Source organism: Triticum dicoccoides, chromosome 6B, assembly GCF_002162155.2.
Source record: "Triticum dicoccoides isolate Atlit2015 ecotype Zavitan chromosome 6B, WEW_v2.0, whole genome shotgun sequence".
Taxonomy (NCBI): Eukaryota; Viridiplantae; Streptophyta; class Magnoliopsida; order Poales; family Poaceae; genus Triticum; species Triticum dicoccoides.
The window spans coordinates 28,666,913-28,672,585 of NC_041391.1; the positions used below are offsets into that span (position 1 = coordinate 28,666,913).

Consider the following 5,673-nt stretch of genomic DNA (forward strand, 5'->3'; position numbering starts at 1 on the left):
ATGAACCAATAGTTATGAAAAGATAATATATACCACATCCGAATCATAGACAGGACGAGGGCCGACGGGGGCGGATACCAAAACCATCGCACTATATAAGATGCAATAATAAAAGTAAGAAAATTATACAAGTATTATATAAACATACAAGTAATATTTTTTTTTCCTTTCAGAAAGAAGATAAGAACAAGATGCTCACCACGGTGGTGCCGGCGACGAGATCGGCTCGGGCGATCGACGGCGGTGAAGACGGGGACGGGACGTGACGGACCGCTAAACCTAGACAAATATTGAGGAAAATAAAGCTTGGAGGTCGAGCTTGGAGAGGAGAAAGCTTAAGTAGTTTGGCTCGGGCATTTCATCGAACACCTCGTGTGCATAGGAGGTGAGCTAGAGCACCACAAAGCTCTCCCCTCGCCGGCAGGAAAAACAGAGCAGTGGGAGTGCTCTGCTCGCGGGCGAGGGGTATATATAGGCAACTCATTGGTCCCGGTTCGTCCCACGAACCGGGACTAAAGGGCAGCCTTTGGTCCCGATTCATGCCACCAACCGAGACCAATGGTGGTGGGCCAGGAGCGAGGCCCATTGGTCCCGGTTTGTCCCACCAACCGGGACCAAAAGGTCCAGACGAACCGAGACCAATGGCCCACGTGGCCCGGCCGACCCCCGGGGCTCACGAACCGGATCCAATGCCCCCATGGGTCCCGGTTCTGGATTGAACCGGGACTAAGGGGCTGACCTGGCCTGGATCATTGCCCCCTTTTCTACTCGTGCCGCCCGTGTCGTCGTCCGCAGCACCCCGGTGTCACCCCTCGCGCCATCGACAACTCGCCCTCTGGTTGACGCTTTTCCATCACTGATCGCAGCAAAACACCGTCAGCGTGGAATCAGCCATTCAGCCGTCGGCTGCCGTCACACGGTTCCAGCTTGCCGAGATGCCGGTTCCAGCTCGCCAACTTCGTAGCTCCCCTGTGCGGTGAACGATGCAGCAATCCAGGTCTCCCGTTCTAGCAAATTCGGGCGCCCATCCCAGCAAAATTGGACGCCCGTTCCAGCTCCATGCCCTGCTGATCCTAGCAGCCTGCGGCTCGTTGCAGCAAAGCAAGCTCGTTGTCGGTTCCAGCTCATCGCCATGCTCTGGTTCCGGCTTGCCGCGATCGTCGGTTGCACTGACGTGTCTAGCAAAAAGATCTGAAAGCAACAATCCTCCATTGGTCGGTCGAAGCAAAAAAAAATACCAGATTTTAGCAAAACAAAACATCGGATGGAGCAAAAACAAGTAAACAGGGAGAAGTCTTTTTTTGAGGGAAAAACAGGGAGAAGTCGTGTGGTTGATTTGTAGCAAAAAAGGATGAGGGATAGCTACTTCCAGCAAAATCAAACACTGGTTCCCACAAAAAACTTAGCAAGGTGAACCTCCCAGTGATTTGATTGTAGCAAACAAATATGCTAGTTCCAACAAAGAAAAAGACTGGTTCCAGCAAAAAAGCGCCGCCAGCGAGTAGTCCTGGCCATGGGAAGCCCGGCCCGAAAAAGCCCGACCTGACCTGGCCCGACGCTGCCCCCGGGCCGGGCTCGGGCCTAGTTTTTGAGCCCGAAGGCCGGGCCGGGCCGGGCCCGGGCCCGTCGTTTTTGCCATTTTCTGAAGGTCGGCCGGGCCGGCCCGAAGCCCGACGGGCTTTTACGTGCTCGGGCCGGGCTCGGCCCAGAAACACAGGCCCGATGGCCGGGCCGGGCCGGGCCCGGGCCTTAGTTTTTTATGTAGGGCTTGGCTAGGCCCGGCCCGAAGCCCGGCCCGTCTAGAGGTTTGGCCAGGTATGCCGGCGAGTGTGCGTCTGGTTCCAGCATATCATGTGACTGATGGCAGCAATTATCGATGCTGGTTCCAGCAAAATGCCTCCGCATGTCGCGTCCCGACATCGCCCGCCTCCTCTCGCTCATCCACAGCAACTTCCGCTGCAGATCCATCGTCTCCAAGGTGCAGTACTACATGCCCCTCTTCGGCTCCTTGGACAACCTCCTCCGCGGGGTCCGGCGCTCATCCTACCTTCTCTCGTCGGACCTGGACAAGGTGATCAGCCCCAATGTCGAGTTCCTGCGGGAGTGCGGGCTAGGTGACTGCGATATTGCCAAGCTATGTTACCGTGTGCCGAGGATCCTGACAACCAACCCGGAGCACGTCCGGGCGATGGCGGCGCGCGCCGAAAGATTAGGGGTTCCCAGGGGCTCCGGTATGTTCAGGGAAGCGCTGCACGCTGTCGCATTCCTCAGTGAGGAGAAGATTGCTGACAAAGTGGATTATCTGAAGAAGACGATCAAGTGGTCTGACACCGAGGTGGCCATCGCTGTGTCCAAGGCTCCAGTGTTGCTGAGGAAGTCTAAAGATCTGCTTAGGCGCAGGTCTGAGTTCTTGCTGTCTGAACTCGGGTTGGAACCGGCCTACATTGCTCATCGGCCGGTAATACTCTATTATAGCCTGGAGGGCCGGCTCAGGCCTCGACACTATGTTCTAAAGTTTCTCAAGGAAACTGGATTGGCCGATCGCGACTGGAGCTTCTATAATGTGGTCACGAGGACGGAGAAGGATTTCGTGGACAAGTACATATGCCCTCACAAGGAAGCTGCGCCACACCTCGCTCAAGACTATGCAACCGCTTGCAAAGGGGAGGTGCCAACTAATTTCAAATTTTTACTTGAACCAAAAGTGGGCTGAGGAAATTGGTTACTATGTATTGCACAACAAATTTTTCACTATGCATGGTAAAGCTGGTAGTTCCTGTTTTGGGGTTCTTTGCCAAACTAGATGTTGATTGTTTTCTGTAGTATGCCTGTGACATGCCAGTTTGGTCATTGGTAAATGCTAACTCCTATGAAACTGTTAATTTTGTTCCTGACCCCTGATATGTTGATGTTGTCATTCCTTTGAGAAGATGTTTGTGCTTTCCTGATAATTTTATTCCTGAACCCTACAGTCTAATTATATATTTTCCTAAATCATGGTTGAGCGAAATATGTGTTGCCAGTTCCATTCTGTCATGTGTTCAGATTTTAAGAATGATCTGGGAAGTGGAGTTTGCCGGCATTCCTCTTTTCAGATACTTGGACATGAGCCAACGCAGCCTGCCAAGATCAAACTCTGCTTAGACATAAGAGCATGTGGCATAAACTCTGCTTGCTCTTTTTTTTTGAGAATTACTCCTCAATTTATCTGCTAGATATTCTTTTGTTAGTAAGAAACTCATCTATTTTAATGCGATTTAGATATGCTTCTACTGGTCATTGGTTGATTTCGTTACTGAAATCTGTACATGCTTTCTTTGTATCATTGCTTCATGTCATTAGTTCAATTCACGCCTTACAGTTAGTTGTTCATAGCTGCGGAACTGTAGGGAGTTCCATCCAATGGTTTGTAAACTACTGGAACAGTATCATGTGAAAAAATTAGTTTCCTGGTTCTATTTTGCCTCTCCTTTATGTGGTTCTGTTTTTTTTTGTTTACGGATTCTTTATTAGTGCTCCTTGAGGCAGGGCAAACATTCCATGCCGGCTGGTGTAGCTCCTCTCCACTCTGCGCAGCGAATTCCACGGTGAGCGTTCGTACCTTGGGCTCAGGTATGGTGTGACATCTTCATCAGATCGGAACTCAAAGTACTCCAAAACTGGGAACAGCCCTGTGTTGACCATCACTTTTTCTTGGGAGACATCCAACACGTGGATCCTGGCATCGACCATGAAGGGAAGCTCTCCAAGAAAACGAACCTCATCACTCGAAAGGTATAAGACACACAAATCGAGGACCCAAAGGCAACATAGATCACCAACCCATTTGGGAACTCTATCGAACTTCCATTTTTTCTAGATTGAGTACCTCGAGATGCGGCGGATGATCAGGCAATGACTCCGGCTGCCTAGCATTGCCATAACATTCACGATGGCAACTGAGGTAGAGGTGTTTGAGGTCTTTGAGCCTTACAATGGAGGAGACCAAAGCATCGACTTGTTCAACCGTCCAATGGTAGCCGTGACGCGTGTTAAACGTCACACCTTCAGGTTGGTCAACTCACTAAGGTCTTCGATGTCCCAACAATGCAGGCTGTGGAGTGATTTCATCTTCTGGATCCCTTTAGGTAGCGTTGTACCAATTGTAAGTTCTAGATGAAATAGGTTGACCAAGCGAGTTATATCTTAAGGAAAACTTTGTGCAGATCGACAAACCAGCTTCAGAGTTTCCAAATGAACAACCCCTTGGATTTCAGTAGGGAGCGCTACAGTGTTAATCTGGCTAAAACCTTCAAATATCTTAGAAGAAACACACGGCCAACTGCAGTGAGGTTAACCGTCGTATACCATTGATCGGGAAATTCAAACAAAAATCACTAGTAGGTACTTGAACTGTGAAAGATGAGGTATGTACATGGACTCCCCGAACCATGCACATGATCGAACTTGTGAAATGCTAGTAGCGGGTCTTTGATGTTGCACCGCCAACACTTAGTTGGAGGGATAATCGACGGACCTTGTACTCGCAATTGTGCAATTTTGCCATGTTTTCATCATTATATGCCACAATGATAAAATTATATTTAGTGCCCTTGCTTAGAATCAAATCAAACAACATATGATGCTACAAGAAAATACCTCCGTACCAAACGTTTTTTCTGGTTGAATCAGACTTCTATTGATAAGCTCATTGAAATAACTTCTTGCAACATCATCCAAATCTACTCCATGTAAACTGAAAATGAAGCCTTCACCCACCCATTGTCAAACCAGGTCATCCCTCTCAACCTCACGATCTTCTGGATATATGCCAAGGTACAAAAAACATGGCCGGAGATGAACAATAAGATGCATGTAGCTAAGGTTTAGTATAGCACTCACCTCCTCCAAGGCGGATATTGGGGCAGACTTGGCACCAATAGATTTTTCTATGATCTCCCATTCATTCAACGATCTTCCTTCTTGGCTAACTAACAGACTAGATATGGAGATAATTTTATGTGGCAATCCGCCGCACTTCTTGAGAATTTTAGCTGAAACATCTTCAAATTGTGGTGGGCAGTCATTTTCAAACCCAAATACTTTATTGGAAAACAATCTTCTTGAGTCTTGCTCTTCAAGGTGCTTCATTCTATACATGTATAGGCAGTGGGGGCGCCAAGAATACGGCAAGCCCCACGCCGCCCCAGGCCACCTTAGTCTACTGTGGCTACAGTAGAGAACTGTAGCTACACTGTTTCAAAATTTAGCAAAGGAATTGGTCTTCACGCCCCAGGGAGCGGCCCAGGCTGCCTGGGGCCTGTCTCCGCCACTGTGTATAGGCACAATCACTTTGGCACGCCCGGACAGCTGCGGTATCCAAAAGTGTGGTTACCATTATTCTACTTCCACTATCATTTTGTTTAAAGGCACAACTAACAATATTCCATGTTAGATGATCCCATAAGTCATCAACTACAATAAAGTACTACAAATTTTGCACGGGTTAGTGGTACACTATATAAGTGGTTACAAGGTGCATAGAAAATCATCAAAAGTAAAATGAAGGTAACAAAGGCTAATGAAGGATGATGACACACGTCAATACTAGGAAAAAATAATACTCCGTACCTCTTATGTTTAAGGTCCCTAAGGTGGTCAATCAGTGGCAGAGCTTACTACAAGTTTGAGGGG

At 48.5% G+C, this 5,673-nt stretch overlaps 1 pseudogene; it reads right to left on the reverse strand.

Moving 5' to 3' along the window:
* Positions 1 to 3,495: 3,495 nt before the first annotated feature.
* The window catches only part of LOC119320626, a 3,334-nt pseudogene continuing 1,156 nt past the window's right edge, over positions 3,496 to 5,673 (reverse strand).